The following is a 25,197-nucleotide window of genomic DNA, read 5'->3' as shown; positions in this document are numbered from 1 at the left end:
AATATGACTACAAGTTAAATATGTTTATAGTTAGAGGCAATTGAAGACAGAGGGGAAAAAAATTGAAGTTTTAAACTTGGATACAAAAGTAATTCTCTGAAGTCCCCATATTGCACTTTTCATTAACTGTAACTGTCTTCGTCTTCCTATAACTTCGAATTAACGGAAGATTCTAGTCTTTTATTCCTAGAGCTTTGTTTAATATTTAAAAAGCTGTAGATAATGGAAAGTAAACTCTGCCCTTTATCTTATTTTTTAATTGAATAGCCTGAACTGTACTAAAACCGCTTCATGTAGGAGCCATCTTCTATCTACTACAAAGCTAAGATGGGTCCTTACGTTTGCCCAATTTTTATAACGAGAAAAACTAAGTTTATAGAAGAGATCTTTTATAATAGAATAATGATGTTTTCTGGTTCCAAATTAAAGCAGCTAACTCTAATAAATGTTTATTTTAACAGAGGAGAGATATAAAAGAAACGATATATTCAGCTAGTAAACGAATGAACTCATTAATATCTTATATATTTTTAAGTAAAGAAGAAGGCAGTAAGACACGAGAATATATGAATAAGAAACGATAAGGGGTGAGTTTTCAATTGAGAAGCGCAGTGGACAAACACTTTCAATCTTCACAACGCGATCTATCAATGTTTTTCTCTTAGCGAAGACAGGTATGGCTAAGAGCAGACAATAGCAACGATTACATTACAAGATGATTGATCCTCTGCATTCTGATGGTCCAACTAATACTCAGATAACTTATTGATATAAGCTACGGACAATATAGCAATGGAATAGTTGGAATGGAGATAGCCTATTTTTCTATCCCACTTCTAATCTAGCTGAGTAACTTGGCCCGCTTTATTAATATAGTATGATAAGTGCGAATGCCTCCTGAACCAAAATAAAGATTCGTCTACGTCAATATTTAGTTCACATTAGCAGGGTGAAAGTTCCAATACCTCTCGAGTTTATGGGAAATCCCTTATATAATAAGGGTATATAAGGGCTTATCTAAACTACGTAGATTTAAAATAAGGGGGTCGAGTACTGGAATAATCGATAAATTCGTAAAATAATACCTTAATTTGATCTCTTAAAATAATGCCACGGACTTTAAAGTTGCGCCTGAATTTATGCGATTTTTTTAAAAAATATTATTATTATTTATAATATAAATAAATAACGATATGATATAAAATAATAAATTACATAAATTTACACAATCTTCCAAAAATATCTTTTTATAAATTTACTCGACTCGCTCCTATGATTAAATTATTGATTTTTATTTTTTTACTGGATCTATCCAAAAAAAGAACAAAAATTATTTTGTTTTTGGGAGTTAGTAAAATAAAAATTCATTTAATTTATAATTTTATTTATTCTCTGATAGGAATTATATTTTATTAAATTATATACATAATTAATAACAGTTAGATTTATAATTTTATTCTTATTTATTTAAGAAGTTAAGCTACTTTGTCATCTCGGCTTTCACGATTTTATTATTTATATTTTTTCTCCATTACAGTGCATAAAAATTAAATTACACTCGATAAAAGTCTTATATATATATATATATTTATTTAATTTTTTATTTTATATAATTAGAAGTTAATTTTTTTTATTTATTTTTGAATGCAAAAAATGAATAAAAATAGTATAAATTTAATTAACTCCGGATGAAATTTAACCCGTGATTTTTATACATTTTAGTGATAATGGCTTTCATTTAACGTTTTTAATTGTAAATTTATAATGTGAAAATCTTCTTGCAGATAAGTTTTATACGAAATTGAAAATTTGAATCGTTTCATTTATGTCTTCCATTATGTAAATCCCTTCACTTAATACTGAATTAAATTATTTGTGAACATAAAAAACGTTTCCTAACGCATTTATGAAACGTTTTTATGTTCATAAATGCATAAATGAACATAAAAAAAAATTTATTCCTGTGCGAGCAGAAAAGTTTTACACGGTAGAAAGAGCAGGATGCGGGTTATATATGGATGAAAGAGAACGGAAGTTCTAAGAAGATATAACTGAATAAAATGATTTTAATATTAATAAGAGCTTAGTTTAGGCAATAAAATATGTTAATATACATCTATATAAAGCCTATATAGAGTTTAGAAAGTTCGAACAATCTTTCAATTTTTCAGGAATATAATAAAATTGTTCACTTCAGAAAATTACGAATTACTTGAAAGCTAATTATTATAACCTAATTTTGGGTTGTCACAAATTATAGAACATGTTATCTTGCTACGAAACATATCAGAGAAGTCATATATTAAATTTGATAAATTATTAAATCATGTAAAAATGAAAATTTCATTTCGGAATCGTAGAATTATTGTTTGATTACCGGTTATGTCCCTAAAGGAAGAGCCACACGCATCGATATTCTCGTAGGAATAACTTTATTCTGGATATTCTCTGCACGTTTTTATAGGTTAGCCAAGTTGACGATTAATTTGGTAGAAATCTCTTGACGATCTGCCTCTTCCCTGTATAACACGCAATGCCAAACAGACAAAAGACAACGCCTTAACTCCATTAATGTTGTTATTTCATTTAATTTTTCCATGTGTTTCGTATAGGAAGGTGCTCAAAATTTAATATATATATATATATATTTTTCACTCTAATAAATTTCGTATCGATCATATTAGATGGAAGCCATTTCCTTATAGAAAATGTAAGCGCGAGTTGTTCACTCCATGTTAGATACGGAGGAAGTCTGTGTATTACCCATCATTTATTCGACTTTTGAGAATAATAGAGCTCAATTTAGTGTAATTTTCATATATCAAATGACTTAATATCCTCATTAGATTGGTCATAACACATCTTTACGATTGTAACAGCGCTAAATTTAGATTTATAAGCGAATTATATCGAGATGTACAGACTTTATATACGTAGTCGAAACTGTATCCATCGTTCAAAACATTAATTTTCTGTAGAGAGTATTTTTGCTTTATAATTCCCCTTATAGGAGAGTTTTGCTCGATTTCAATCATCTTAAGGCATCATCTTTCCCAGTCAGGATATAGTTTTCAGACGTCTGATTCGATAGATTTTTCGCAGACGTCTGCATGCAGATGAATGTGCAGCATACTTAAACGAATGGAAAAGAAAATATTATAAATATTTTATGTAGGTAAATTCCATAAATAAAAACAAATATATATATATAATTTCTGTTAACAATTCAGTTATACGACGATTTAATTCGCATATTCTTATATTTAGAAAATTACAGGAGAGTTTTTTCCCTAGAAATTGGGATGGAATCTCGATTGGAAAGGGCGAGTAAAGCGTCAATGAGAAGGAAGAAAGGGGAAAAAAGTAGGTTCGGCTGTCTGATTGTTTCATGAATTTTGTATAGAGTGTCCATCAAAGCGAATCCTTTCCAAATTCATGACACTCAGACTAACGGACAAGAAGATACATCTCTAGCTATGAATCACAACCTAATGACTTTTCTCCTTTTGTAAGTAGCAGGTTCTTTAATGCTGAGCAGTCCGAACTGATTAATTTTAAAGAAGATAATTCATTTCTTTGTATTCGATATAAACAGAATAAATCTGATTAAGATATTTATTGCAGGGATGCTTCACGTGCCAGTTGCCGACAATATTTATATTTATATAATGTTTCCAAATACAATAGATCATCGTATTATTGCTAATTCATATAATTAGTAATAAGACCACTCTCTCAAATAGATTATATCCAAATTTATCTCGTTTTCAATGCAGTAAGTCGTTCGTAGATTCAATTAAAACTTTTACCACGCAATCAATTATTTGGCATCCCTTTCTACTCAGCACTTTATTAATTCGCCTATTTAGGGACTACTTAATTATTTATTTTAATAAAAAGTTAGAAAAATGTAAGGCTTATATTTAAGCCTTATAAACAGTAAAAGGCCCTAAGAAGTTAATGAAGTATATTAATGCCGAAACAGTTAACATTCTTCATGCATGTGGCAAGATAAAGATCATCTTACTTAAAAAAAATGCTCATTTATTTAATAAAATAAGTCTTTTTTTACAGGAAAAAAAGTAAAAAAAAACCTCATCATCCTTCAATGCTAATTTAAAATGCCATTTGTAAAGTCAATAAGAATTAAAAATTCCCTCAATTTTAAATAGAATAACAATAAAAAATAAACTTGTTTTTAAAAAGAAATTTGTGCATGTTTATCGTAATCGGGTGATCTATTGACCTCAGGAAAATGAAAGGAATAATTCAATCCATCCGATGACTGACCTGTTGGCAGTCGCGCGCTACGGGTCAAAAGTCATTGGAGGATTGGACCCCCGATTAATTACACTTAGAGTATACGTGACTCGAGGGTCAGCGGGGTCAAGTTACATCGAGGTCACGAAGAGAAAATGAAATTATCTCACACAATAAGCAAACGTAAATCTGGTGATTCTTTTTGTGTTCGACTCGGGCGTTCCCACAAGCCAAACCATCAACTCAAACGACCATGAAACTTGTAATTAATTGAGACTTTGTTGCATTAATCTCACCGTTACGCTAGAATTCTCTCATTTCCCTATTTAGAAAGAAAATACTCGATTTTATTTTAATTTTTTTTTTCTTTCCTCCCTGTCTTCTTCTTCACGTTCGATGTTTTGTTTCGTGTGAAAAACACCTGAGAATAAATGTTCACTTGATGTACTTGTTCCTCCTTTACTGTTCTGCTCTATTAAGTTTCGCATGAACATGTGTCGTGAGAAGTTTCGTGATGACTTCATTTAACCCGCGCTATCTTTCTTTTTGTTTTTTTAAATGGTTTTCATATAATTTTATTCATTAACGAGTATTTTTTTTATGTTGAGTGGTGGTGAGAGTTTATAATTTAACTAATTACTAAATTGGCTAAATGCAACTTAAGCACATTTTACGGTTTTCTGCAACAAAATCGTTCATTTTACAAGCTCTAAACATCGTGCCACAAGTGTCTTTAAAGCTCATTGTTCGAAATTTTGTGGGCTCATTTAATACTTAAAGTGTTTTAGATATAAGTAGGCTACTGCTAGAATATTTTGTGACTTAGAACTTATTTGCATATCTGTCTGTCTACTATGCTTTACGTGCTAACTTGAATTTTTATATTCATCAAAGTCTACTTCGTGTTACAGCGCCATATTAACTAAGTACGCGACGCGACGCGACGCGCTACCGTCGCGTGAAAAAGTGACCGTAACAAATTAATATAAAACAATATATGTATATAGAAAGAGAGAGTTATAGCTTTGATAAGAAACAGGCATATTTAATACAAAAATTTGAAAATTTTAAAGTTTAAAAATCCTTTTATAATTATGATGCGGTGACTCACGCAATCACGCGATAGCAATGATATTTCTAAACGTACACACTCCAGAAAAACACGGCTTAAGCTATTAAGAAGTGTAAAATATGTAAAAATGTATTTATAAATATTTAAAAAATAAATAAATTACTTTTAAAAATTAGTAAAAATGTATGTAAAACTATTAAAACAGTAGAGAAATGAAGCTTTTCGTGTAACATTTAAACAAGGATAGAGGTTTGTTTTGCATGTTTACTTCGCTCTTAACTGGTCAAAACAATCAAAATATTTCTAAAAAATAAGAAAAATTATCAGAAGTTGTTTATATATTTGACTTCCATAGTAAATTTCGTGTCAGAAATATAGACTTACACGTTTCGAATTTGTAATTCTATCGGTTTCATCACGAAAAAATATCACGTACAAGTACATTTGTCGTGACCGAAGATTTTTCTGATCAACACAAAATATTTTAAAACTCAAAACTAAACCCTGTTTTATTTTCTGTTTACTTTATACAAGGATACATTATTAAGCTTAACTCTCTAGGCGTTAAGTTTCCTCAATAGTTTAACTAAAATAATAATAATAAAAATATTCTTTTAACTCCGAAAGATTTTTCAATCTTTAGAAAGTTTAGTAAATATTATAAATATTATAGAACAAGTAAAGATAAACATGTGTTTAGTATGAGTAGAGGATGATAATCCGGATCGTGTGATGTAAGATCAAATGAGCATCAAAGTATCAAATGACATCAATCAGGAGTGAAATATTTTCTAATATATATATATATATATATATTTAAAATGTTTATTTTATAAATCCTGGATCTAGAAATTCGATTTTCTTAATCCTCAAAGGAAAAAAAAATAGCAAAGATTTTAAATGATTTTTAATAAGGAAGCGATGAAAATATATAAAAATTCTAACAAATACACCTTAAAAAAACTAAAAAATATTAAATAAAAATATATTTTCCTTTATTTTAATATTGTACAATTGTTTGGAGTTATATTTTAAAATACAGGTATTTTATACGAGTATAAAAACCTGTATTTTAATGTAAATATAATTTTATAAATTAAATTTATAACTGAAAAAATATATATATATTCGCTATTAGATAGACCAATATCTTGTTCTCTTAGCTTCAACGATTAGTTGATTTTTTATTTTTATTTTTTCCAACCTCCACTTTCAAATTTATCTGGAGTTATATGGCAACTTCCAACATCTCTCACATTTCATATTAAGTTTCGAATTTCGTTTCGTATCCTATCAAAAAATCTCAAAATTTTCCACAAATTTTATGCCAATTTTAAAACTACCAACAATTTTTTTTCCCTCGTTTATTTGCTTACAACTTGTTTAGCTAATCCAAAAAACTCTTATACTTAAAGAAAAAAAAACATTATTATTATTATATATATATATATATATATATATTTTCCCTCTAAAAATGCAACTTGTTTACAAAAATTTCAAGTAATTTGTATCATATATATTTTTTTTTCTAACAGATTTATCTTATTACCAGTTGTAGTAAATTCTGTTTCTTGCTTCTATATACAGTATTTTATTTTATTTTTTTAAGAAAAAAAATTGTAGTTCGTTTCTTTTTTCCCCTTTAAAAAAATTCTCCAAATCTGCTGACGAAGTAACAAAAAAATAAAAAAATAAAAAAATAAAGTTGAAAATTTGTATATTTTTCCATACAGACGGATAGAATTTCTATTGAATAGAGATTGGCTGTAAAAATAGGCAATTTTATTAACTGAAAACGGAAAGTAAAAAGTGCAGAAAAATTCAAAAAATATAGGAAAAAAATTTATATATATATATATTTGCAAAGAATTCTTGGATAAGCCAAACCAATTGATATCAGGAAAAAGTATTAGAGTGAGTGAGAGAGAGTGCTGAGGAAAAGAGGATTAGAACGACAAGTCTAGACCTGTCAACTGTTCAAGAGAAGCTTCTAAGTTCAAAAAAATATTGAAATATTGCAGTTATATTTGTCCTTAAATATATATATATATTTAAAAAATAGAATAGAATAGAATAGAAAATAGGCTATATATGGGCTAAAATATCACTAGATGTTTGCATTTTATTTGGCTAAAATAAGAAGGAAATTTTTGTTTTCTTACAGGCTTTATACTATCTTCGATTTAAGTAGAAGATTAAACATACGCGCGACGCACTTTTAGGATAGATTTCTTTGAATTTAAATCGCTCCATCCGCTTTATGCAAATTATGGGTCGTAATTTATAAATGGGAAAATTTGTCTTTGAAAATTTTTAAAATTGATTTCTGTGGCTGTAAATGTAGACAAGTTATCATTCCAACTCACGCGATTATAGTTAAAAATATTGATTTTAATAAGCTCTAGTCGAGTATTGTTGATGTAAAATTAATGTGGTGTTCGTCGCGGGAGCGCGTCGCGTCGCGTCGCATCGCCGTAAAAATATGCAATTACGTTACGATTAAGTAAAGATGATGTTTAAAAAATAATCTGCGTGTCAAAAATATACATATTTTTAAATTTTTGTATAAATATTTATCGATATTTTATTGATTTAAATAGACTCGAAGCGACGCGAGATAGATGGATTGTATATAACGAAATGTTTTAAACAAACAATTACAAATGATTTAAACTGTAAAAATTCTTTTTCAAATTTCAATTTGTATGTTTCTTTTTCTTCTTTTTTCTTTGCAGATAGAAACATTTTTATTTTTATAATTTTCAATTTTATCCATTAAAACTTGGAGAGTTTGAGTTCATTTCTTATCATTTAGTTTTCAGAAGTTGAAAATATTACTTTAAAAAAATATATCTGAAATGTTTGTTCTTCATAAGTTAATAACACTAGACGTAGAGGAAATGATTATTTGAGATAAATCATAGGATTTTTTTTCTCTTTTCGCTTTAATAATCCTTCAACGTTTGTTTGCTCCATCAGAAAATTGTTTAATATTTACTTAAAAATTTTTAGAATTTAAAAAAAAAAATAATAATAATAATAATCTTCCAGTTGATAAATCCGTAAATTGAGACAATATTAATCTGTCGACGATCACAAAGCTTTGGCTTAACTCTTTGAAATTCCCAAACTGCAGATCGAATTACAAGAATCGAATGACGCATCAAAATGGCGTTTTTTTCTCATCGATAAACATCTTTTTTTTTCCCCTAGAATAGGGATTTTTCTTTTGGATTACCAACGTAACAAAGGGATAATCTTCTGTTATCGATAAAACATTTTGTTAGCAGAAACATTATTTCTATACAAAAACCAATAATTTGTTCGCTTTTCTGATTTTCAGATAATGCATCCTCTTCAGTATCGCTCGAGGGTACAAGCGTTAAAAATCAAAATATCTAGAAGTGTAAGTGTTTTAATGATACTTTATAGAACTCTTACAAATATTGATTTATACGTTTAACCCTTAACCATATACAGTAGAGCAGTTGATAAAAACAAGATCCCCATCTGAGTCGATTTTATTGAGAGTCATTTACTTCAGTACTTGTAGACCTAATTATCGAAAGTTCTTTACGCTGTGGGAAGATCATAAATTAACTATCGCTGACTAGTCTCTTCTTTCTTTCTTTTTTCTTTTTCTTTCTGATACATTAAACGGATTTTAATGTCTTTTTCTTCGCCCCGGGAGTACCTTCGACATAAGTAGAGTATTGTGTGCCTCATTCATCTGTCGTAAAAGAGCTTCTGTGTACTACGTTAACGTTATATCGGATATTTTGTTGACGATGACAAGACGCTATTTTTAAAAATATTTTTGCCAGTTAAGTAATAGAGAATTTATATTCTTCTTTCTGTTTATTGTTATAGCACTCTACGGATTCCTGTCTAATTTCTTTCATAATGTTCCAAGTGTTGATTCTCTCGTTTTAAAAACTACGGCTTATATCATTTCGTATTTCAGTGATATCTATACATAATTTGTTTAGTTTCTTTGCAAATTTGTGTAGCCATGCTCTTGCATACCGTAAATTCTAATATGCTCGATAATATATGGAATTTATTATATCAATCAATGGTGCTGTGAAATCTCATTAGTGTACTTTATGTGGTATGGCCATGGTGTGATATCCTTTCCTTAACACGTTGGAGAGCTAACTATAAATTGTTTTATCTAAAAAATTTTCTTCTCTTTCCTCCAGAGAATGCTCTACTTTCTAAAAAGAAAGAAGAAAAAAAAAAAAAAAACTATTTGTAGCATTCCAGAATAAGTTTATTTTCTAATAAAACGCCCATGGAACATCTAGAACTGTAAATGCAATTTAAGTTGCAGTAGAAGTCGCTCAACATTTTTCTATTTTTTTCTTTATTTTTTTGATTTTTTTCAAACATACTTCTAAAGAAGCACGCATCAAAGCATCTTCAAAACATGTTACACAAAGGAAGAGTTCGAAAATTTTTCGAATGATAAAAAAAAAAAGATAAATAAGTAGGGAATATGTGCATAGGGTCTTTTATACAGAACAAGTGTTAAAAGATGTGTGCTAAGGCGTAATGACGCGCCATGTGGTCAACCGCTTTATCCACAGCTGTCACCTAAGGAGAGACCGGGTGGTCTGCAAAAACGTCAGTACACACAACCCCAATAAAACATGCGTGCGCATGACAGAGGGCGCTATTCCGTCCCCACCAATCACAGACTGCAATCTAACGTTGACTTGTCTATCTGGCAGCTTTCGCTTTCATTGAGCGATTGTCAACGGAACGGAACGGACGTGGATAAAACGATCTTTGTTAGTATCGTTAATAATTACTTAAAAATTATATAATATAAACAACAAATTAATCAATAGAGAAGTTCGTTACGGCACGGGTAAGATATTACTTATTATATTAATTTATAATATCGATTTTATTATTAAGCGAAACTATTTGGGAAGCGCGAATTCTTTCGCTATTTTCTCATTTAATTTTGCTTTTTTTAAGATATTTAATTCGTTATTTTAAAAACTTAATAGTTAAAAGTTTTAAAAATATATTTATTCATGTCTTAAACATATATAATTTATTTTTCTTTTGGTCTTGTCAACCTGTGTCTGGAATGGCGAATTTTTTGTTTTTTGTTTTTTTAAAGCGAATAAAGACCAAAAACCTGATTTAATACTTAATAAACTGTAGTTCAGCATACGAACATTCTCTTAACATTCATAAATTATTCCTGTAATACTCTATATAAAAGGATAAAACGGAGCAAGCCAGGACTTAACTTTGTCAACAGTCGTTAATCAGAATATCCCGCAGAGATAAGTGTATCTGCTTAAAATTTTAAAATTTAAATTCGGTGAAGTATGTAGAGTTAAATGTTTTTATAAACAATCTTTACCTAACACTCTTACCTAGCTCTAGTTGTAAATATTTTAAAATATACTTTGCTTTTTCTTATTAAATTTACCGAAAAATTTGATTGTGATTAACCATTCTGAACGGCTTAAGGAGTAATCCACGTCTTTCAAAACTTGGTAAACTCTCGAAATTCCCTCTTTTTTAAAACTCTTTTGGAAGGATGCGGGTTTGGTCATTTTGTGGTGACATTTGATAAAGTGCAGTTGATCGGAAAAGTAGGTCTTAAATAGACTTTTGGTATCTTTTTTTCCTTTCCTTTCTTCTCCGTTTCTTTAAATCTACTTCTGTACTGTTGAAAAATACAAGTTTTGCGATTCGTCAGTTTGAAATTGAGAGTTTGCGATTGGCTAGTTTAAAAAGAAGAAAAACGAATTTACTATAGTGAAATTCGTTTAGTAATCTACCATCTGTGGACATCGTCATTACACATGGGCATATATAATCGATAAAAAAAAAAAACTGGTAAGTAAAAGCACAAAGAATTGAAAAAGCGCGTATTAAATGACATTTGCAAATGACTTCGATTGCAAACGCAGGCATTGTAATATAGTCTGATTGTCCATACGAAGGGGACTACTATCTGTTATAGGCGTTGACAGAGCCATCTATCGTCAATTCCCCCGAAGGGATTTAGCTCTGGGACAACATTTTCATTCTACACTCAACAATCGTTTATAGTAGAATAAGAATGGACGACAACGCTTCGCAAAGACATTGTTAGTAATCATCGTTAAAACTACCTTATTAAGTTAAATTTCAAACATGTAAACTGACCTGTGGCTACCATACTTAAAAGTATGGCTCACATCATTAATGAAGAGTAACGTATACCTCCGCTGGTAATCGAATTAACGAGACGAGGCGCAAATTATAGAATTAAAAATATATCTTTGCAGAAAGGGAAGAGACTTTTCTGTATTATCGTACATCTAAATAGTCTTTGTCCATCGATCTTCTATTTCGGGGCGAGTCCGTTTGCATGACATGACAAGACACGGTCAGTGCTCTGTACCTATTGAATATCTCCACATACGCACATACACAAGTGCATACCGCTAGTGAGAACGATCGATGGATAACAACATTGCTGCCTGAAAGCGAGAAACAAAACGTTTCTTCAGAAACACTACTCGGATAGGAAAAAAAGCTATATATAATATCACATATACAGTGTACACTGTATTGTATTAACCATTCGTAGACTCAGAAAATTCTGTAACAATTTTAATGAGTGTTGATGATTTGCGTGATGCTGATGAGCTGCTTTTAACAAATAAACGTAAGTCACACTTAAGTGAAACACTCAGATTTCAGTTAAGTGTGACTTACATTTATTTGTTAAAAGCAATAACTGTGAACTATGTTTATGGTTCCGAGAAGAAGTAAAGTAGAAATTACTTTTAACTTATTTATTTTTATATTATTTGAGGATTATTTGTAATTGTTTCCAACGTTTTCTGCTTAATTTTTATGTACTACGTTGCTATGTAGCTTACTTTATATATTGCTAATGCATTTTTTTACAGGCATATACTTAAACGAGTAGAAAATAATAAATAAAGCTATATAATGTTCTTAAGGATAGCTTCAAACATAAAAGACATATTAGCATTCTGTCGTACCTTATAAAACGAGGCATTTAAATATTTAATTCGATTCTTTCAAATTTTAACAGGATATTTTAAGTGCTTTAAAACAAACAAGGCATTTCCAGTTATTTTATGATTACGTGATGTTTAATGGATTTATAATATGTTCTAAAGTGAACAGAAAAGTGTAAGTTATCTTACTTTGTACATTTTTTCGTTCGGTTGAACGTATTATAAAACTATTTTTTACATTCTTTTGTTCACTTTCTTCTATACTTTTCGAATACTTCGAACATTTTCCTTCCTCTACCGTCTTTCAAAATACTCATACCTTCTACACCAACGTGAAAATATCTTCTTTATTACATTATCCGATATTTTTTTTTTTTGACTGATTCCATATCAATATTCACAAATATTGTTATCACACGACGTGAGATATAATCAGTGTCAAATATTATTTTATAGAAAATCCATTATAGATTGAATCTCGGTATTAAAAAAAAAGAAGACGAAGAAGAAAATCTGAAGATAAGGTGCGCTTTCTCCTCCGAAATCTTCCTTTATTGTATGATACCGAAATCGATGCTGCTAACCCTTCGTCTTATTCTACTCCATTATTTAATTTTGTCACACTTCAGCCAAATTTATTGTTATATTTGCAACGTGATTGATTTTCCATTCATTCCCTATCAAATTATCGAATTTTGTCGCATTTTACTAAAAGAAGAACCAAAGAAAAAATTCATTCCTCACCCCGATCGAATTCAGTTTATAACTTAGAAATCGTTAAAATGAGATTGAATTATGTCATACCTATATATCATTATACCAATTTTATAAGAGAAAATATATCTATAAAGAAAAAAACTTTTTTTTTATATGTACTGTACCTACGATTTTTGAAACACGCAACCCATAATACGGTCAATATGTCACTATGACACGTTAAATATATAGAAACTGCAATTTCAATATGCTCGAGTTACCAAGCAACTGCTGTTTGTTAGAATATATCCATTTTCTTTTTTTCTACCCCTTTAGCATAAAGAGAGACTCCCATCTTAATATACATTAGCTTGTAAAAAAAAACGAAACGAATTAGTCTCGCACATATCTACTTTGTAACTTAATATATATTCAGCAAGGTTACTCTTATCACTAATTTCATTGGTGGATGGTGTTGTCATTCGAGATGTAGTCTTCAATTCGGTGAACGTTAGTCACCAAAGAACATTGGCTAACGACGTTGGCTGTGATGTAGGGATGGAGTTTTTTCAGCACTGTTTGACTCGGGCCACGCCTGTTGTCCATAAAAATCCCCTCAAGGGTTATGTTACTGTATAAAAAGTAGCGTTTAGTCAACACTAGGGTGGAGTATCTCCCCGAGGTGGTACCCAAGCAAATAGTGAGGTTCTTTTTTTCTCTCTCGTTTCCTTCCTTCCTTTTTGGGGTTGTAATGGATGTCAGTTTGTGTACAATCCTTTTTTTTTTTATATCCCGTGATCGATTTTTAGATGGAAATAATTGCCACATCAAATAGATAATGCAGAAATTTCTCACAATATTAAGACGAATATGTCGTAGCCTTTGAGCTTTATTGTAGCCCCAATAAGAAAGAGAGGGAGGGGGTTAGAAAGTCAAATTAGTTTTGATATTAAGATATAAAATTTTGTTTATAGTCTAAACATATTGTCGAAGTTAAGCTTGAAGAATTGAGAGAAGTTTCTTTTATGTTTAGAAACCTAAACAATAACCGAAGCTCAGGGATGTATATGTGTGTGTGTTCCTGTGCGTGGCATTCATCTTACTTCTTTCAATACAGGGTATTACAACATATTACTAATCTTTGCGATGCATTATCCTTTCTTAACAATTGCCGACCATAGCCCTATATTGAAACTGGACAATAAGAACAGTTTTAGTTGGTTTGGAGCTTTTTCCTTGAGTAAAAGAATCGATTCAACTTTTCGTGCGCGGAATTTGTAGAGATGAATTTCAAGCTTTCAATCGTACTCGACAAAGACCTTTTTTTCTTGTCCCTCCCTTAATGCTATGACTTAGTATTCAGAGCATTCGAATTCTAAACGAAAATATCTTACGTGTGACTTCACACTAAAACTAGATCTGACCGTTTTCAATCCTGGAAATGTGTTTTCTTTACCTTACTCCTCACTACTTTGTATGCAAATCTTTGTAATTAATGTGACTACACAAACTTTAACTATTACATATATCTTCAAACCAACGTATTCTCTAGCTATTTTAAACATTTATAAAATTAATAAATTATTCAAATTTTAATTACTCACCTTTAATTAATTCATTAATGAAGATTAGCTAGGAATAGGAAAGCTTTTTTTTATTGTAATGTATGGGTGTGAGGATGTTACAGATTATTAACCGAAGCTAATTTTTTTTAAATTTATTATTATTATTTTTTTTTTGAATTTTTTAGTTTCATATCTAACTTTCATCTTCCGTACCCGCGGCATTTTCTCCATAGGTTTACGTTGCTTCTGTTGTTTTTACTATTTTTTTCTTCATCTCTACGTTTCAGATTGAAGTAAATTGAGCATCGATCTCCTTCATCCATTATTAAAGTAAAATCCCTCGACGTTTTCGTAAAAGGGTAGTTTTCATTTTTTTTTCTTTATTTTTATTTTTATAATATATATTTTTTAATATGACTGGCAGATAACCAATACGTTAGTTTCAATATGACTTATGTATTCAGCCATTACTCTTATAGGAAAGATTGTTTATGAAAATGTTTTTAAAAAAAAATCTTAAACAGAAAATAATTCTTTTTTTTTTTACTTTAAATTAAATATATGTATACATATCTACAAATACAAAAATTCTTTCTGCAATATGCACACAACTGAATCTATAAGGGATTACAATAAAATTTACGTTATTTAGGTTTATTTTTTCTATATTTTAACGCATGTAAAATGTTGTTTTTGAAGCATTTTTCCTTTATTTTAATAAAAGATAGAATTAAAATAATATATAGAATGTTTTCTTTTCGTTTCCTTAATATCTAAATTCGAGTTGTTTCTTCTGTTATGCATATAACAAAGAAAGATGAAGTCATATTGTATAAGACTAAGAAAGTGTTTTTAGAAGCATGAGAGCTGTTTGGATTTACAAAAACAATTTTTATGATAATTTTTATATATTTATAATATTATACGAAGCAAATTTTATTAACATTTTATTAAAATTTAGAAAGGCAGCTGCTTATAAAATTCCTTCTTCTGTATCTCAAGGGGACTTTTTTTTTAATATTTACAACTTTTTTTTGGTTAGAGATTATAGTAAAAATAGAGTTTTTCTTATTATATTTTCATTTTTTTAATGTACAATTTTCATTTTTAATCTTAATCCTCTGTAGGTTTATGTAGGAAGCAATTATTCCTCTAAATATAGAGGTATAATTGCCTATAAGTATAATGCTATTTATGCTAATGGGAACTTTCCTGTGTTGTATATAAAATCTATACATGATTACGATAAAAATACACTTTATATTTTATACGTACGCTCATACAGATTATAATTCTCGTTAGATATAATTATTTTTACTCTTATTTAATTAAATAAGTACTGTTCAGTGCATCTACGAGGAGACATTTTCTACTAATAAAAAAAACCCTTAATTTTATATTTATTAGCACAAGAATGTATATTTTAATAAATTACATTCTAAATAAACATTTTTGATAACAATATAAATTACCATATTACATCTTTTGTTTCCTGTGTACAAAAAACAAATTTTTTTTAAAGAAATTAGATATTTTTTATTATATTTATAAAATATATATATATAGATATATATAGACTTAGAAAGCATTATTTTCGATCTAGAATTTATTAAAGTAAGAAAAAAATTGGAGAACAAATTGCTTATAAAATAATTTCTTTCGTGTTTTCTTGAAAACAATAACCGAGTCTGTAAGTCTATACATAATTAATGTAGATGCTTCTTGAAAAATTCAAACACATCCACAAGACATGTACATCATTAAAAATACAGCGTATACGACAATATATACTGTTGGTTGGGGATTGGGGTCGTCTTCGCGACGTATTTTCAACATCCATCTTTCCTAGTATGGTACCTTAGAGAGAAAGAAAGGACATCACCAGAATGAAGATTTGCTAATGTTACAATTTGTTACAGGGAAAGAAACTCTAAAATATATATATATATATATATACGTATAAAAAAAATAGAATTAATAACGCCATGATCTTTCTTGAGAAAGGTATAAAGACAATAAAAGCCATTCATAACATATTAATAGGAGTAAGAGGCCGAATGAAACATATCAATGTCACTTAATTACATTTGATTTCCATTAATGAGACAATATTTTATCAATGGAGGCGTACGTAACATTAAAGTATGAGATTTATTTAACTGCTTCTGATAAAATAGCTCGATAGGGAAAATAGCTGTTTGTCTTCTTCAAATTGCTTTTATTGCTCGATGATCAGTTGAAAAGTTTTATAGAAGTCAATTGAAAGTTGACTCGCTTGGATTTATTCGCAATTTATAAAGTTATTTGCAACCGAATCATTGATCGGTTTATCAAACTTTAATGTAGTTTAGCAAGGCAATAAACATCGCTAGAAACTGATTAAGATGGGTTTTATGTTCCTCAGAGTTATTGGGATTTTCCCCCCCCTCCCCTTTTTTTTCGTTTATAAGTAAATCAAAATTTTCAGGGAAACCGACCTTCACAGTTTGTTTATGAAAATACGGCAAATTTGACTGGAAAAAATCGAATCTTTTCTGCAAAATTTGCAAAGAAACGAATCCAAATTTGTTCAAAATTGGAATTTTATAAAGAAAACAAATCCATTTGATAAAATTCGTCTGAAATTTGTAAGAAAATTATTTCAAAAATTCCCAGAGAACTATTAAAATTCATAAAAATCACTTCAGAAAACTTTATTTTTGCATTTATTTATACATAAAATAAGCATAAAATCCACATATAAAACACAATTTTATCCAACCGGAATGATTATCTTAAAAAAAAAAAAAATAATAAGAAGAAAAAAATAATCATTATGATGAGTTAGTGAACGAAGCATTATTCTAATTCATCAATTCCGAGTAACCTTACACGATAAATCATGTTTAATTGGACACATATAAATAAACATGAATAATTCAATCTAATTATTTAAATGTAAATTTAACCTAATATTTAAAAATGTATATATTTAAAGAAAGAAAGAAAAAAAAGAAAGGTTTTATGAATTTTTCATAAAGTTAGAATCGAAACAACTTTACGAAATTGTATATAAAAATATAAGGATTAACTTTACGAGATGAGAAAGTATAGATAGGCAAATTATGCATAAGGTTATACAATTTTACGATCTCTATGTTATTGCATAAACGTGAAAATTTTATGCAAAAATAACTACTTCGTTGGGTTTTCTTCCCCCTAAAAAATATGCAGAAAAATCGCATATGTGCGGTTATATAAAAAATATTAGGAGCAGATGCTTTGGAAAAATGGAAGATGCAAGTCGTGGGAACAGTAAAAGATGTATTTTTGTGTGTTGTGTGTGTGCGTGCTTTTTCTTATTTTTTACACGAGTTATAAACTTATTTTTACGATATTGTAACCGCGAATATATTTATTTTAAGCTTTTTGTTTTTCGGTAGGAAAAGACTCAGCAGATCTTAATATTTTTCTTCCGAAGTACGTAAATTAGGATATATAGACTTGTATCTAACGTTATCGTCGAATGATAAATTTCGAATAATTTTCTTTTTTATTTTGATGTATGATCTATGAATTTTTATTAAATTTGCTACGTTTTTGCATTCATTCTTATTATGTGTTTTTTTCGAGAAATGATTTAAAAATCTGCCGGGCAAAATTTGTTGTAAGAAAATATTCAGCGAAATGTGAGAGGAAGAAACAAACGTTGAGCCAAATTTGCAAGGAAAGAATGAATAACTTGCAAGAGTTTTCATTCGAACTAGTCCATTATAATTGATTCTAGATAGGAAATAGGAGTGGCCTTATAGTCAATCTTCCTCGCCTATAAGCCAATTCCTTTTGCAAATTTGTTAAGAGAAATATACAAAAATAGAGATGCAAATCGTTCAGCAAAATTTACAGTTAAGATTATTGATGCTGAGCAAATTATGATATTATGAAGTTTCTACAAGAAGCTATTCAAGTTCAATAAATTTATTTTGTTAAATAAAAATATCAACGCTAATAAAATATGCTAAGCAGAATACGGCGACGGTAAAAGTTGGCGAACAAATAAATGAATGGTAAAAACCAAACGCAGTTAATTAATGAGAAGAAAATGAATTTCCTAAAAATTTACATCTAAAAATATTCGTGTAAATGTATCGAGTGTTATCATTCGCTGTACGAGATGCCATTCAAGTTTTATTTATTAGAAACACTAAAGTCATTCGGTTACATTGGGACAATGTAAAAAGTGTACGGCGCCATTTTATTGGCTCCGGAAGAGTTTTCATTCGAAGTAGTCCATTCTAATTGATTCTAGATAGGAAATAGGAGTGGCCCTGTAGTCAATCTTCCTCGCCTATAAGCTTATTCCTATAGACATGTCATCCCCGAAGGTTCGTGACCCGATATCGTTACTCCACTATATCGCATGTCTGTTCGCTGTTTATTATGTCAAAGGGCCGACTTCTGCTAAATAGAATTCTTCGCTAAACGTTTCAAAAAAACACACTAAACACTGCGGCACCAAATTGGCTAAACTTATCCTATAAAACTTACTAAAGTGTCATACACACGCTTCACTACATCCAATAGTGGCCGATACTTTATCACTTTACCTGTATACACGTAAGGAAAAAAAAAATCCATCCACGAGCCGTAATTTTAGGGTATTAAGATAGTTTATTGGTTTAAATTTAGCGACATTTTATGGTTAAACTATTTAAACGTTTCGTTTAAATCTCATTTAGAAGATTTTCTCCCATTCGTTTAATGTTTTCTAATCGATTTATCATAGTTAACATTGTTTGATAATCGAGTTTCAATGCGATTTATGGAAGGAAGAAGGAAGCAAATGACATCATCATTTCTGAATTCAATTTATGCAACCGAAATGTTAATGCCTTTAACACGATTAGTTGATAAATCGCGTCGACTTGTTGGATTAAGTCGTCAAAATGCTCGACCGCTTCTACAGAAAGCTTATCGGACAACGGACTCCATTTAATGTGATCATGCATAAACACAATATTCCATTCTTGTAATAATCGAGTTAAAGAGGCGTTTGGGGATTTACGGCATCGTTCCGTATTCGTTCTATACATTTTTTTTGCCTTCATAACTCCTGTATTAGTTCGTCCTTTCTGTAAATTACGCTTTTAATCAATTACGTGTATCTTTGTGTAATTACGTCATCTGACATTTGTTGAAGATGTGTAGCCTGCTACATCGTTGCGTGAGGAAAAGATGGCGGCCGGGAATATGATCGAAATTAAATTAAAATTTCTGTTGTTTAATTGTTGCTTTGGATATTATCATCGAGCTAAGATGAGAGAGAATTCGCAAATTTGCATATTTTCGCGATACTCGAATGTGTTTACACGATAGCTTCCTGTGTTAAACATTAGTCTCTACTCTGTAACACGTTTATAAGTATATATATACGGTACTGTATATTTATCCTGTTGTTGTGGGAGAGATGGCCTCACAGAGAGAGGGGGGGCCATTGTAAGGTCATGAGGTAGAGTAGCAATTTGCATTGTTACATTTTCCTGATAGACACTCAAATATTTTTACACAATACAAAAGTTGTATCATGTTAAAATATTGCCAGAGACGGATTTATTTAGGAGGCCTCAAGGCATAATTGTGGAGGCCCGTTCTGTAAAATTACAAGTGTACCCTGCTGTATTTCGCTTCCTGAATCATTCCTTACTTATTTTCTTTTGTTTCACTCTATTTTTATTATTTATTTTTTAGTGGAAGCTCACAAAACGAGCCTCTTTTTCTACCATCCTGTTCTGGCTATACCCGAACAGGCCCTAAAACTTAAATGGTAAACCCGAACTTTCTCAAAACTAATTTAATTTAAAAACTCTTTTCATTTTTAGCAAATTAACAGTAAATTTAGCAGTAAAGTTAAACGAATTCTATCGAAATTTCTCCTCTCTTCGTGACTGCGAAACTCGAGAAAGATGTTATTAAAACACAAGTTTTAAAACTCATTACTATATTTAATCACTATTATCATTTATTATAAATTTAATTTCGTAATAATTAGAATAATTTCATTCAAATTTTCGTAAAGTTAAGAGAATATCATTTTAAAAAATTTAATTATTTAGAATATAATTTATTATTTTATTTATTTTTTTTAGCTTTCAATTATAAAGTATACGTTTTTTATATTATTATTATTGTATTTTTTTAATATGAAAATTTTATTCTTTCTGAAAATTTATTCAATTGAATTTTTCGATCGATTAAATTTTTGTAAAACTTTCAAAAATTGTAGATATATTCTTCTTTCTTTCTCAAATGTAATATATTCTTCTGTATATACATTATTTCTTTTTCTGTATAAACTTAACTTTTGATCTTTCTATAAGCGGGGAGGAGGAAAAAAAAAATTAAATTAAATCGAAAATATTCTTTAAAAAAAAAATAAAATAAAAATATACGTACGACATATTTTTAATTCTTCTTTAATAGAATTTAACCACAAACTTAAAAGAATGTAAAGAAATTTATTAATTTTCTTTATAAAAGTAACTTAATATCAATCGCGTGCTCGGGAGTTACTCGCGACGTTTCGCTTAGGAAATAATAAAAAAAAACCAGCAATAAATTAACATAAAGGTAGCAATTTTTAATATATTCAAATAGAAAAAAAAGAGACGATACTAGTGTATTTTATTATTATCTTTTTTTTTTGATATTTTTCTCAGTCAGTTCTTAGGTAATTCACGTGTAAAAGAGGGGAGTTGAATGGAGGAGTAAAGCATTTTCTCGTCTCCCGTTTCATCATTTTCACCATGTTTATTCTTGCTTCATTAAAAATACAACGAGTTCATTGACATGTAAAGTTAGGGGTAGTAAAAGGAGTCTTTCGTCTACAGCAGATGACGCTGTTTTGGAAGCATTTCTGTCCCCCCCCTTTTTTTACTTCCTCTAGCAAATTTTCGTCTTGTAGCTACTAATTAGACTTGGCTACAGACTGGAATAATTCATGGATGTATTATGAAATGAAGCTTGTACGTTAATACCTTCTATTGGCAACTCTTCCTTCAATACTCTCCCCCCTTATTTATTTATTTATTTTTTATAAATATAATTTTATTTATATTTGTATGCAGGTTGTTATTGTTATTGTTCTTACGTATACATGCATTTTTTTTAATGCAGGTAATGAAAATTAAAATTCCAGACTGATTTTCTTTTTCTATTCAATAATTTGGAGTGCTTTTTTTAAAATTAAGTTCTGTTTACTTGCTGGAAAGTGAAGAAAGTTGGAGATGGAAAAGTAAATTTAGTGTTTTCTTATGGGAAAGATCTCTTCTGTCTTCTCCCTATCTGTTGGAAAATAATGAAAATGATGCTTCTATTGGTAATTTAAATTGATGCTGATTAAACTTGTTTTTTGACGGTTGCTTAAATTATTCAAGGAGAGAGCGTGTTATTGAAGGAAAGTTCCTCCGTAGATGGGTGTTTGAAAATTATTACTGGAAAGTCATGCCCTTTGGCTACTCGTCTAATAATAAAATTACCGTATCGATTCATTGTTTGAAAGCGATTGAAGTATAATCTGTTTAATATTATTTCGGAGTTATATCTTATTGATTTCTGCTTAAAATGATCAAAGAGGGGGATGGTGTGTTTGAAACTATTGCTAGAAACTGAAATATCTCTTCTTTCTTGTTTAAAATTGCTGAGACATTGGTTAATGTATTGGAGGATTTTCACGTCTGTGGATAGGATAATTGTGTAAAATTAATGCAGAATAGAATATTTATTGATCCTTGTAGTCCTGCAATAGTTTAACTATTGCTGGATGATATAATAATTGATTTTTGCACGTAAAAATATTAAAAGATTAAGCACTTACATACAGACAGCTGTATAACATTAGCGCAAAGAAGTATTCCCATTAATCCTTGCTTAAAACTTACTGAACTAGAGCATATTCATTGGCATTTGATTGAAAATGATTGCAGGGGAGTCATGCCTATTGAAGCTTGCTTAAAACTAATGCAAGCAATTTGATTATTTCATGCAAAAATCGATAATTAATTTGAAATGAATGAAATCGTAGCATGAGTATAGGTATGCTGAATATAAAACGATGCGTTTTCATTCAAAAATAACAGAGATTAACAGAATATTTCGATATTAATGAAGACGATTAAACATAAATTAGAACAAGATCCTTTTAATTTAAATCATGCAGTATATAAATCATGCATAACTCGTCTTCTCTTTCTCTTAACAGATCGATATTGCAATTTTTAAATTTAAAATTCACGTTCTATTCAAACTATTATATAGTGAAGTACATAAGAGATGCACCACTTATAGCAAGCTCTGTTGCATATCAATATTTAACGAGGTATTTAATTGCATTAGCAACAATTAATTCGATAATAATCGTTTAGAGAACGTGAACTGTACGAAGCACACGTATTACTCATATTACATGGCACGTATACGAGTAGGAAATTTTGCTTTCAGGCCCATGCCTTAGGGTCGTAGTAAAGTATTACATTGTTAAATCTCTTAGAATATTTTTATCATTAATAAACATGAACTGTGTGAACTGGATAGACAAAAACAGATGCTGCAAACGTATCGATCAGCAAGATATAATTACGATTTACTTTCTATCTTCTACTTGTACAATTTACATTTAAGAATAATTATCTTGGATGGATACATTTTCGATAATTCGTGCCTCTTCTCCAATGCCTCCAATGCGTGTTTGTCTCGAGTTTTAGTAGAAGTTTATTGGATAAAAAAAAAAGAAAAAAACAAAGAAGTGCACACAATTCCATTCTAAGAAGTAGTTGGAGCTGAAAGTTTTTGGTGAACGTCCGCATCGTGGATAATCCTCAAATAAGGATAATCCTGGCACCAGTAATCGAATGTGCGTTGTGGTTGGTTAGATACTGTCAATCTCTGACTCCTCTTCGATTTCTGAACTCCCTCTAATCAGTTTTTATGCTGATGGTTTCTGGTAAACAACAACTCGAGACGAGTCGAGTAAGCTTATTTACAGTAGGGTTTAGTGGGGGGAAAAACTACTGGGTGGTTCAAAAAATACTTTAATTAGTTACAATAGCAGCTAACAAAGCTGAAAACTTTAGTTCGTCTTTAATTTTTATGCTGAATATTCGGGAAATCTGCAGGTGAGATGAGCAGCAATTGGTGTGATGTGTAAGCAAGCCATGGTTATTTGGCCTTAACGTGTTAAATTAAATTAAATTATATATATATATAAATCTTTAAAAATGAAAGAAATTTTACACTTCTTTTATCTGAATGTTGTTTCCAGTAAATAAAACGCAAGAGACGAAGGAACCTTTTCACAGTTAAGCGCGATACGGTCGAAGGAGAGTATTTAATCTTGAATATTAACTAAAAAATAATAAGAACAGTCGAAAATTTAAAGTAAAAACTAACTTTAACAATCTGAAAGTTGTTTTTATTCTATTAATTTTAGCCAAAAAAAAAACAACAACTTCTGAGAGATCGGAAAAAAACCTTGTTTACATCACCACTTGTAATATTTAATCCAAGTTTAATCAAGAATTTCAAAAACTCTATCAACCAAGAAGTTGGCTACACGTCTTTAACCAAGGAAGATGTAGTAGAGAAGCTTATTTATAGCAGTATTTCTCTCCAAACAGGAGAGGAATTAAGAAAAAAAAAAAAAAAAAAAGAAAGAGTTAGCATATCAACTCTACTTCTTCACAAGTTAAACAAGAGGGAATCAAGCTTTTAAAAAAAGGGTCCATTTCCGAACAGCTGCAGTAAATATTCGTAAACTATATTATCTTATTATCTTACAAGAAAATTAGATCACCATCCGATTTTGACATTCGTTACAACGAAAAAAATAAGAGAAAAACAAAGCAACCATTTGGACAATGTCAAGCTATAGTAAGACTAGGCTACAAATGGGTATTGTGCAGTTGATTTGTTTCTGTTTCTGTAGAGATTTGTCTTTTATATAGTTTCAGAATAGGAATTCGATAGATTGTTTGTCATGGGAGCTAGCGACTGAATACGACGATTTACTTATTCTTCTTCCAGCACAACAAGTACAAACTTACTTTACATTTTACTCAGATTTAACCATTCACTAATTGGATCTAAATGATTTAGTCGAGAGAAGAAAGAGAAAATTGCGGTTTCTTTCTTCCTTTCTTTCGCTGCAAATTAATAAAAAATTAAATAAAATATAATTTTAATTTAACTCGAAAAATCACAAATTTTTTCACTTCTCTATTCCACAAACTTAATGAAAAATATCATTACGTTTAACTCTCTATAATCTAATAAAGTAAACTTGTATTTTAATATATAATTTATATAAATTTATCTTAATTATCTTTAAATTAATTTACTTAAAAAATTCGAAGAAAAATAAAGAAGAAAAAGGCGGAAATAATTTAATTGGATTTTTATTTTATTTAAGGAAGATAAATCTTGTTAAGAAATAAAATATCCATAATGCAATTTACAATAGAAAAATGGCATCAGTTTGCTTTTATTATTATTATTTTTTACATGAGAAACTGTATAGAAAAATATATATATTTACTGTACTTCGTCTAAAGATAATTTGTACATTTAA

At 29.5% G+C, this 25,197-nt stretch overlaps 1 protein-coding gene across 4 annotated transcripts in view; it reads left to right on the top strand.

Annotated features, from left to right (window-relative positions):
- LOC136973769 (latrophilin Cirl-like) overlaps window positions 1-25,197 on the top strand; it is a 119,261-nt gene that overhangs the window by 58,359 nt on the left and 35,705 nt on the right. For 2 of the 4 annotated variants that reach the window (XM_067268524.1, XM_067268522.1), the window contains exon 1: window positions 10,088-10,205. The exons of the other annotated variants lie outside the window; for them this stretch is intronic. The gene's annotated coding sequence lies outside the window, so the exon portion shown is untranslated. Of the gene's footprint in view, window positions 1-10,087; window positions 10,206-25,197 lie in introns of those variants that run through there. 4 annotated transcript variants of the gene reach the window in all.

The sequence above is a fragment of the Centruroides vittatus genome, unplaced genomic scaffold (assembly GCF_030686945.1).
Source record: "Centruroides vittatus isolate TY-2023 unplaced genomic scaffold, ASM3068694v2 contig_329, whole genome shotgun sequence".
NCBI classification, from domain to species: Eukaryota; Metazoa; Arthropoda; class Arachnida; order Scorpiones; family Buthidae; genus Centruroides; species Centruroides vittatus.
This window is presented reverse-complemented; position numbering and strand designations above follow the sequence as displayed.